Source organism: Periplaneta americana, chromosome 4, assembly GCF_040183065.1.
Source record: "Periplaneta americana isolate PAMFEO1 chromosome 4, P.americana_PAMFEO1_priV1, whole genome shotgun sequence".
NCBI classification, from domain to species: Eukaryota; Metazoa; Arthropoda; class Insecta; order Blattodea; family Blattidae; genus Periplaneta; species Periplaneta americana.
Genome location: NC_091120.1, coordinates 151,683,972 through 151,695,891, shown reverse-complemented (window position 1 = coordinate 151,695,891; position 11,920 = coordinate 151,683,972). Strand labels below are relative to the sequence as shown.

General features: G+C 36.9%; 1 non-coding gene across 1 annotated transcript; it reads left to right on the top strand.

Moving 5' to 3' along the window:
• The first annotated feature begins 9,491 nt into the window (after positions 1-9,491).
• On the top strand, positions 9,492-9,563 carry TRNAA-UGC (transfer RNA alanine (anticodon UGC)). The gene has a single exon. It is a non-coding gene; the product is annotated as a tRNA-Ala (tRNA).
• The last annotated feature ends 2,357 nt before the right edge of the window (positions 9,564-11,920 follow it).

Below are 11,920 nucleotides of genomic sequence, written 5' to 3'. Positions count from 1 at the left end.
GAACGCGATATGGACGTGAACTTCCATCACAGAAAAATTTCCTAATCTAGGACAAGAAAGTGATTTCTACAGGAAGTTCTTTTTTCTGAATATCTTTTGATACCTTTTATCTGGGAACTCTATATTGAAATCTTTACATTTCAAAGGCTAGATCTGTTTTTGTCTTCAGGTGAAAAACATGATAGAGACAACGTACCATACTAGTTGAACTCGTTACAAAATATCTAGATCCACGTGATTGGTTAGTGATCTGTCACGTGGACGCAACGCAATGTGTAAGATACTACAGACGTGGACAACTTATTAGACTAAGACGTTTTTGTTGGAAACATAATATAATTCGTCATATCAACTATCAGTATAATTCACAGAGTCTCTATTGTCGTAAATATGATTGTTTACATCTTCTGGTATATTTTTTCAAAGGTTAAGTATATTTTGTCTGGCTATGTTGGTACTACTGTTGTTTTAATTATATACTGCAGAAGATATACAACAGTCTGTTCTCCCATGGCCTGCAAGAAGACCAGACATGAACGAAACTGAAAATCTGTGATCTAAACTGAAGAAGAAAGTGAACAAAGAGAGGCTTACAACAAAACATGGACTCATTTAAGCACTGTCTGATATCTGGCTAAATGAAGTTGATATTCAAAGAAAGTGTCAAACTTTGGTTTCCAGCATCCCTGACAAAATCAACGTGTTAATAAAGAATAAGGGAATGTTCACAAAATATTAGTAACCTCAAGACTCAATTTTCTGTCCATTATTTCTGTGCAAAATACATTTTTGTTCATAATTTGTGCCCATAAATACAGCTTCGTTGCAAATATAATTAACTTAGTCTAATAATTTGTCCACGTGTGTATGTTTCTCACTGTGTTTCCTTTTCGCCTGAATACGAAAGTACAGACCGACCAGCTGTTCTTGTGCCCTGCAGCATCGTCTCCCGATACTCGAATTTCTTCCCTCCCTACCGCTTTTCGCAACAATGAGAAGCGTATAGAAGCTGCTGTTACTTGAGTAAGGAAAAGATTACAATGGAGGGAGGAAATTTGTAGTTGTTCGGAGGATAGTACATCCAAACTTGGTAATGTTGAGAAGTTACCACAATATATATGAGCAGGTGATTTGCAGAACTGCCATTTTCCACAAATGAAGACTAAAATAGTTTTCATATGATTATGTTGATATTTGTACACATGCATCTAGAAATGGTGGTAATTTGTGTCTAAACCATGTCTTTTGTATAATATATTTGCCGTGAAGTACGAGTGCTGGTGCAAAACTCTTCCTTTCCAACTCCCGTGAGCAGCAGAACTTCCCTTTTCCATTAAGTCATTTTGAAACCAAACTCTCCTTTTCTTGTACTTGTTGTGTGTTATTCATGTAATACTAAAAAAATGGCCTTTTCCTTCCTAACTATCAATGGTTGAATTCTTATCGTTATCAGAGAGTGTAGAAGTGAATCATTAATCGAAATCACTGCCGGACACAAAAAAGACATTCACGTTTGGAAGTCTAGGGATGCAGGATATTCGGCTCTTCTGTTACTATTTTTGTGAAAATTCGAACAAACTAGGTCAGGACTGCTGTACACTTCTGAGAGCTTTTCAGAGAATACTTCTCGAGCAAAAGTACCAAACAGTTCCGGTAAAACATCAGCAAAAAATTATACCTTCGTCAGAACCTAACCAGAATCATTACAGGTAATGTGCGTGCTAAAATTTTATTGAATTATCTGGTGACATCCAGATGCCTTGTTCAAAACTTATGCAGAAAACATTTAAGCACTGAACTTTTTCCTAAAGAAAACAGAAATACTGATAGATCCACTAATACGTACGAGACAAAGATAAATGTATTTAAGAAATTACACCCAGCTGAAGAACATCATATTAATAAATGTAATTGTAGAGTCCACTGCAAGAATGATGGATGTCATTTGGAATACATTTTGCAGGAGAAGCAATTGAAAGTTTGAAAAGCTTAGCGCTCAAAGCTTAACTGTGATTTTCCGATCATTATTGGACAATTACTATCAGTGTTAATGCCATATAACTCTCTATGTACATTCTATATTTCATAAGCTATGCATTGACAGTCTTGGTTCATTTTCGACAAGAAAGTGACATCCATAATTCTTGCAGTGGACTCTTCAATTTGAAACTGAGTTTTCTGTTTCTAAAGTATCCTAATTCGATGAGTTGATTGTCAAAATTGGTCTTTTCCTCCAGTTTGCTACAAAACAACCCTTTTCCAAAATATTATTTTATATAACTCTATAACTTTAAGGGGAATATTTATGAAACGTCTGGAAACAATTCATTTCATCATAATTTTACACTACAAGAAGGTTCTTTTCATTAAACATTTAAACTTCTCTTGTTATAAGATTTTCATGTTCAGTGAAAAATCATATCTGATGGACAAAGACAGTTTTGAAAATCACCTGTTCACAGACCTATACAGGGCGGAAGTGAAATGACCTTGCAGATTGAAAGGGACGATAGGGTACTCTGAAATGAATAGAAAACCTATATTACGTTTTGTGATTAAATGCACGGTTAATTATAAAATTAAGTTTGAAGTTTCAGCAGTCCGGCAACATCGCCACTAACACACTCTTCTCGTGATACAGATGTAAGAGGTCAAAGAAATCGGTGTGTCTCGCTAGATAAGCTGTTCTCTGGCGCTGTGTTGCAACCAACTCGCGTCGTGCAATGGCTTGAATTTAGAGGTTTTTAAAATTAAATTTGCACGAGAACAGTACATACTATTGAAATATTCCAAAAGGATAAATTATTTTTTATTAGTGTTCCGATCGATATGGACGAAGTTCACAATCCTATTTGCAATAATTACCGAATAAGAGGTTGTTAAACATTTGGGAATAAAACAATTTTTTGGGAAAAAAAAAACTATGAACTTTCCATCAATATGATATTATAGTTTTTAGTTATAATTATACAACATGAGCTATTCGCTCTGAAAATCTGCAAGGCTATTCACTTCCACCCTGCGTAACTTCACAGCTATTTTGAAAATACAAAGTCTAATCCAAACCTCCTCTGAATGAAGTTTAGCAAATAAAAGTAAAATAATTTTAATTTATGAAGTTGAGAGATACTTAATAAATGAGCTCAAATAAGTTATTATAATCAGTGATTTTCAAGGTCTGCAGTAAGCAGGTCACTATCTTCTCTGAGTTACTTCCAGAATTTGTCAGTAAATATGACTGAGACGAATTAGAAATCTATATAGAGGAATGGCAGTTCGAATCTCCAGGGCGATGAACTACCAGACTCAAATGAATCTCTGAAGTGTGTACAGTATTCGGACTTGTTGGCTGGAGAGGAATACGTGATGCGGGTGATGGCGAAGTCGGCAAGCAGTTCATTCCATAACAGGTGCACAAAAAGCCTACTGGGCTGCAGTATTTGGTGATAATCCCGTTCCGCCCAGTAAATGCCAATGACTTTCGGCCGGGATCGAAAAAATATCTCAGTTCCAAATATGAAAACTTTGTCATAAAAAGTTGTAATAGAAGAGTCTACAGAGAAAACTCATTCCATAGGCATAAATTTATTAAAAAGTTTTACTTGAATTCTTCATAATCAATAAATTGTTAGAAACTAGCGCAACTGCTTAGGAGACTCGGAGGATAGTAGACCATAGTTCGAAAATCACTGATTTACCATGGACTTCTAAAATATTTTCTGAACTGTACATTTTTGGAAATAAAACAACATAATTCAAACACTTCGCTTTTTTTTTAAATGATAGTAGTGAGTAAATATGAAATTATACCGTATACAAGAAAATCTCTATTGCGGACTCAGATTTTACCAGGAAAGACTAGCTGCAACGAAAGTTTTTCCAATATCCGTTGGTTTCAAAAGAGTAAGTTAAAATTATATTAACTAAAAATTAAAGAAAGCAAAGCTTTGTTTTATAGTCTTTCTTGCTAAACAGTTTGCAGAATAGATATTGCATTTTAAATTAAAAAGTAACTGATAACAGGAGCTCAGGCGTAAGACATGGTAACTGACATTTTTGTAAAAAAAAATGATAGCGTATAATATGGTATCTTACATTCTGCATCTAATGCAGTAGTTAGTTTTCCAACATGTCAACAGATGGCAGCAGTATACAGATTATACTTTCCTGGTAACTATACAAACTGTTGTTTGTATAAATGTTTACCTACCAAATAACTTTAAAACACTTACCATGTTTTACTCCGGAACCCAACAATTAATAAAGAATTGACTGATAAATTGTCTATGTATTTAATTTAGGATTGTAATGGAAATTGTTACGATGTTCACTGGTCAATAAATACAGTTTTAAGATAATAGTGCATTCAGTTATCATTATCATGGATAATTATGAACTGTCCTCATTAAAATCTGTACTGTTTCAGCTGAAGATGTTTCCATCTCTCTATTTGTTTCTCACTGGGTCGAATCTTTCTGTTCTTTCTGGATATAACTATCGAAACTGAGATGGACATTTTCTCACGATCCATAAGAAATTACCTGTCTATTTCTTTCCTGTACGACGTCACACTCTACAATGCAATGTCTACTTTTAATATTTCTCGAACTGATATCTCCTTTGAATAGTTAATTTAGGTAAAATACTAGTAAAGGTTTCGAAAACATAATATGCACTGCGTCCATACTCTGAGTATGTCTGTTGTTCATAATCAATAATCCACATCTACCGAAAATAGCAGCTTTAGAAGTGATATGCAAACATAACTGTGTTTGTATGAAGCTATATATTCCTAAAAGACCGTCTGCTTATCCGACTAGTTATGTTTAATCAAATATAATACCTTGAGAACTGTCATGGTGATCAATTAACGAGCAGCTCGAGATGAGAGCACAATGGGGCCGAGGAAAATACGAGGTCGGACAATGAAGTAATGAGACTGGTTTAAAAAGTCACTTTTACTTACATATTTAACTAACTATAATGTGATCACCTTCAGAGTAGTTCATTTGAGACTACACACACCAGTGGCGGCTCGTGATAAAATATTGTGTGTGTTCACAATTTTGTGTTCCAAAATCGAAGAGAGTTAGAAATCGTACGTTTAGCCTAACATGAAATGTCATGATTCCAATATTTTACTACCGAAAAAACCGTATATAAATTCAAAACAACATGTAATAATAATAATAATAATAATAATAATAATAATAGCAATGAAACCCAGTATTTTTATTTCCAAATTTTCCTCGTAAGCCAGTTTACCCAGTTCTTTACTGTTCAAAATAGTTGAACAGAGTTCATTGTTTACGTTTATTAAAAATTAATGCGATGCAGTTATTTACAAAAGCGTGTGTTCAGTAATATATTTTGATTCACAACACACTGATACACTATAGCCTATACCAGTACTGTAATCCCATTCGCATAGATTGATTAGAGTAAACTAGGGTCTGTTGGACAGTCGGGCATGTTGGATACTTTGTACTTTAACATGTTACCTCGCCACTTGTGGGCACCACATTTTGCTAGACGTCAATGACGGAAGTAGCCACGAGTGGGGATACTTCCTTCATTGACTTCTAGCAGAATGTGGTGCCCACAAGTGGCGAGGTAACACGTTAAAGTACAAAGTGTCCAACATGCCCGACTGTCCAACAGACCCTAATTTACCCTACTATAAGTACTTGCCAGTAAATATTATTCTGAAATAATATACATCACCATACAGATATTTAAATTCATACCACCATCACATTCAGCCAGCACGTGTTTGAAAGCCAAACTATGCTATTATGCTGACACTGAAATATAGTAATTCACAAACTACAATCTCGTAGCAGCACTATACACACATCCACACAAAGTAAACGTTCCGACAGTGAGATGCTGACAACTACAGGCTAAAATACAGACTATTAAATTTCCTCCTCGAGATATAGCACGTGAACGATAGGCATCGATGCACCTGACATCTGTAGGATAGATTCACTGTTCACTTAACGCTTTGTGCTCTTGACGAATCATAAGCGGCCAGCGAAAGACAATTTTCTCCCGCGCATGCGTGAAATTCCTGTAACCTTCTTGAAAAGAGCACGGCTTGTACGTGAACGGATGTTGCCAAGTTTACATAAGAAGTTTATGTAAGATGTGGGAAGTTTAAAATACTCGATTCTGATATTATACATCCCCACTACGTCAATACGGTATTAAATAATAAAACTAGTCGTTCATTATTGGAAACAAGGTGTTCACGTGCTCTTGTGCTCTTATTGACTCACCGCCACTGACACACACTTATCCCAACGCTGTGCTGACACTGCTGGTAACAGCTGTGAGACCCATCTTTTGAAACACTGTTTGATGCCTGGGTTACTGCCTTTTGGACGCCTTCTGTTGTTTGAAAATGGCATCCTTTCACAACTGATTTCACTTTTGAGAATAAGAAAAGTCGCATGGAGCAAGGCCTGGTGAATATGAAGGCTGCGGCAGTGTTGAAACAGATCAGCTGCCACATTTCTTCGTTGTCCTGTGAGATTTTTTGGAACCATTTTTGCACAGATTTTTCTCATGCCCAGGTCTTCAGTGAGAATGAAGCGAACAGTTTCCCGATTCATGTTCAATTCTTGTGCTATCATTTTGGCTGTTAATGGTCTGTCAGTTCGTACAACTTCACGTATTCTGTCAATGTTGTCATCTGTCAGTGCAATTGTTGGTCGCCCACTCCGGTGTACATCTCCAATGTTGCTTCTCTCCTCAGAAACATTTTATGCCACCGGAAAGTTTGTTCTCGCGGCATTTTCACACAAAACAAGATGGTATACCGCTGCGCGATATTATACGATTCGTCGACATCGGTAGTGTATTTGATATAGCGCTGGCCTTCTGTGCTCGAGATTGCGGGTTTGATCCCGGCCCAGGTCGATGGCGTTTAAGTGTGCTTAAATGCGACAGGCTCATGTTTGTAGATTTACTGGCAAGTACAGTACGATTATTTATTCCTTACAGTCGCCGGCGATATGCGCCTGGGTCAGGCGAGTCCATTAAGTTACGCCAAGGGATGTTTGGGTTATTCACTCGCTTACCTTCGGAGCGATCGGATGTCATGCGTGCGGTAGAGCGGTATGGTTCCAGTACAATTAAGCTGTACTGCATTCCCTTACCGACAGCTCACCCTTAGCTCTACTCTGGAACTCTCCCCACTCCTCCTATTACTTCCCCTCTTTCGCGTCCCTGAGCTGTCAGGACTAAATAATCGGTCTGTAACGGAACTCCCGCGGGACAAAATTCCGGCACACCGGCGACGCTGATATAACCTCTGCAGTTGCTAGCGTCATTAAATAAACCATATTTTTTATACGATTCCATTGTATTGACGAAGAGCAAACACACTTCACTAGTCAAGCAGTTACTCCACAATGACGGTTTGCAGGGTGGTGCCAGTTGGAATTCGGGTGGAGGAAGAACCAAGCTCAAACATATCTCTGGTAGGAAGCTGCAGAGTTGCCTCATCAGGTGGGTAAAAATCAGTCTCATTACTTTATTGTCCGACCTCATAAACACCAAAGCTCGATTTTTTAAATGAATACTGAGTGTCCCGTATTTTCTTCTGTTGTTTCTGGGAATATTGTTTATTGTACGATCTTTGATAATCATACCTTACGAAAGCATTCCCTTCTTCACTATGGTCCAGGGAGGACGACAAAGCGTGCTCGTACTGCAAGTAATACAAATCCAATAAGGTTCACTTTTCAGCAAGATAAAGTACAATCATCGCTCTTACGAAATGGTGTGTGGGTTCTTGTGAGCACACAGTGCAGGCGCTTTGACATCCCTGGTCCAGGAAAATCTACGTACATGTCTATGTAAGGCATATCAAAAGCCTGAACAAACCAAATTTAACCTGTCATTGATGGTTAATATTTCTTGTCATATATTGGCAGCACTGCGACACCGATTTCAAGAGCTCTTTGCTGGATGTACTCAGAACTATAACATATAGGTAACGGACTCATATACAGTGTTGCCAATTCAGCGGTTTTCCCGCTAGATCTAGCGTTTTTCGGCGTTAGTTTAGCGGGTAACATTTATGAAATTTGTATTGCTGATATAGGGATTTAGCGGGTATTTTAGCACTCACAGCGGCAAAATAATATAATTTTACATTGACAATATAGCAATTTAGCGGTTTCTGCTCGGCTTCACGGCGGATTTTTAAGAATCGAGTTGGCAACACTGCTCATATAAATAAATGTGGGAGACGTTATTAAGTGTAATTGTGAAATATAGTGTATTAAACGCGACATATTTACTTAATTTTCTGTCGTATATACATTTTTACTGCGAGCAGTATGGGATGAAGATAAATGCAAATAAGACGAAGAGCATGGTCATAGGAAGAAAAATACAGAAAATAAACTTGCGAATTCTAAATGAAGCAGAAGAGCAAGTGGACAGCTTCAAATACTTTGAGTGTACTATAAGCAGTGACATGAGCTATTGCCAGGAAGTCAAAAGGAGGATAGCAATGGCCAAGGAAACTTTTAATAGAAAAAGGAGCATCTTCTGCGGATCTCTGCAAAAAGAACTAAGGAAGAGACTAATGAAGTGCTTTGTATGGAGTGTGGCATTGCATGGAGCAGAAACATGGAGATTACGACGAAGTGAAGAGAAGCGAATAGAAGCATTTGAAATGTTTATATGGAGAAGAGTGGAACGTGTGAAGTGGACAGACAGAAGAAGAAATAAAGCTGTGTTGAAGAGAGTGGGTGAAGAAAGAATGATGCTAAACTGATCAGGAAGAGGAAAAGGAATTGGTTGGGACACTGGATGAGAAGAAACTGCCTACTGAAGGATGCACTGGAAGGAATGGTGAACAGGAGAAGAGTTCGGGGTAGAAGAAGATATCAGATGATAGACGACAATAAGATATATGGATAAAATGCGGAAACAAATAGGAAGGAAAGACTGGAGAAAGTTGGGTTCGCAGTGAAAGACCTGCCCTTGGGCAGAACACTAAATGAATGAATACATTTTTAAAGTTATTCCATCTCTCATTTTCATCTCATCAATTATGAAACTCAAAGTAAATCAGATATGTTATGAGGTGCGTAGTGAGATCGAAGATTCGATGAATGTAGTTGAACTAGGAAGGAGAATAATGTTTATTTAAACAACTGTTTGGAACCAAAAATTAATTGGCATGTGGGGTCTTGGCTTGACTGTGAGTTCACTTGCCCTCATAGCGGTCGCAAGGAGTGACGCGATAATGGTGCATGGAAATTCACTATCCAGCTGTCAGTTATGTGTGTCAGTGATAGCATTCCGTGAGAAAAGTGGAAACAATAACTCCATCTACCTCTGGCCTACTTCTCTGGCGGTGAATAATCCATACGCGACTGTCGAAGTTCAACAAGCGTTCTGTGGCTGTTTATTTCTTCCTCGCGGATCGTGACCGCCGTTCCATGTATTTAGCAAACGCACAGTGTATGGGGGATGTAGCTCAGTGGTAGAGCGTTCGCTTTGCATGTGAAAGGCCCCGGGTTCGATCCCCGGCATCTCCATAACTTTTTTTTAAGTCAACTTTGCAATAGTAATTACTTCGCATTGTTCAATTATGGATTTCCGGTTTTTATTAGCTCAAGATTATTTCATAAAACATAAATAATGCATTATTTATTTATTTATTTATTTATTTATTTATTTATTTATTTATTTATTCTGGTGTAGTTAAGGTAATCAGGCCTTCTCTTCCACAACACCAGGAATACAACTACAAGTAATAGAAATAAACAGAAAAAAATACACTACATACAAAGTAAAGCTACACAAGAAATAAAGAGAGAGAGGAAAACACTATAAACAAAGTAAAGCCACACAAAAATATGCACAGGTTGCAGTCACACAAACTTTAAATGAGTGATTAAGTATCCTAATTAATAATTGTATCCTAACTAATTAACTAAATAAACAAGAAACTTGCAATTTTAATCTAGAGCTCAATGAAAGTATTTCATGACTGCAACTAAATCTATTGGATTTCTTTTTATTTTCTTACGTCCAAAAGTTGCTCTGATAAAACCACATATTACGTTACAAGAAATTGAGTCACAATGAAAAGCTTGCATTTGTTATCCTTCAATTATTTTTAATATGCTAGTATAGGCCTATTATACCGTATATATACATAATGTATTTCCTAGAAATTACAGACTTTAAGATTTTAGACTGTATAAAGAAAGCAAATTTCACAAAACCTAAAACACCAAATATTAATAATAATAATAATAATAATAATAATAATAATAATAATAATAATAATAATAATATGCACACACTATTAATAACAATAATATGCTAGTTAGCAGCTACAGTATTATCCAATAATAAGTGAGTACAAAGGCCACTGTAATAATACAACAATAACAGTGAAAGACTAATAATAATAATTTTAATAATATGCACACACTATTGATAACAATAATGTGCTAATTAGCAGCTACGTATTATCCAATAATAGGTGAGTACAAGGGCCACTGTAACAATACAACAATAACAGGGATAGACTAATAATAATAATAATAATAATAATAATAATAATAATAACAATAATACCATATTAATAACAATAATAATATATATACATTATTTATAATAGCAGAATTAGCCAATAATAGATGAATACAAGGTTTACTGTAACAATATAGCTGTAATTTATTAGTGTGACAATGACAATAATAAAATAATAATAATGGTAGAGCATATCGACAGTTTCTTCTGGTTTTTACTATAGTCCGCCTCACATACTTCATATAAATGGCAACGATCTTACTCATGTTCCAGAGTTATTATCAGTTTGGTTTACCGATATATTGGCGCGCGGGTCCTTGGCAAGGATTGAGGTTGCTGGCGCAGAATTAGTACCGCAACAGAGCGATTAAACTACACAAGCTGTGGGTCAATTACACCACTCTCCACGGAGTCTAAAAACCAAGTACAGTAGCATGCAAATTAATCCGAACAGCGTAATTACTTATGCAGAAACACTCAAACGGGATAAAAAAAAAAGGATCTAAGACATACCTCAGTAATCTATGTGGCCTCCCTTGTTCCTAATAACAGTTCTGAGACGATTTGGCATGGATTCCACTAATTTCCCACAAATATTCTTCATTTCTTCATCGCGAAACCATACACAATGAGGGCAGAAATCATCTTCTCCTTTGTAAAACAATCCATTTTTTGCATTCTTCTTTTGCAAATTGACCACAAGTTCTCAATGGGGTTGATGTCGGGTGAGTTGCCTGGCCAGGAGGGTACCTGAATATTCTTCTTGTTGAAGAATTCTGTAGTTTTTCGAGACGTATGGCATGGTGCCAAGTCTTGTTGGAACACACCTCTGCCATCCGAAATGATTTTTGCAGCTGGGGTACGATTCTGGTTTCCAATAAGTGAATATATTTGTCAGAATTCATCATTCCCTTGATAGGTATTAATGCTCCAGGCCCTTCATGTGTAAAACAACCCCAAAACATTACTTTAGGGGGGTATTTTGGTGCTTGTTGGAGACGAGCTGCTGTTACTTTTTCGGATCCTTTCCGTACGTAAGAAACACGGTGGCCGTGGACCTCGAAATGTGGCTCATCGGAAAGAAGTACATTCTTCCAGTCATTCACTGTCCAGTGTTGATGTAATTTTGCCCACATTAAGCGTTTTTTTTGCACATAACAGGGGTTAGCAGTTGCTTCTTAATAGGCTTACGAGCCCTTCGTCCAGCTTCCAAAAGCCTACGCCGCACTGTTGTGACGTGAATATTCGCCCCATTAACTCGCGGGTTAAGTCGACAGCAGTTAGTCTAGGATTTAATTTACTTTTCCTGACAATTAAACGATCGTCTGCAGGTGAAGTCTTCCTTTTCCGG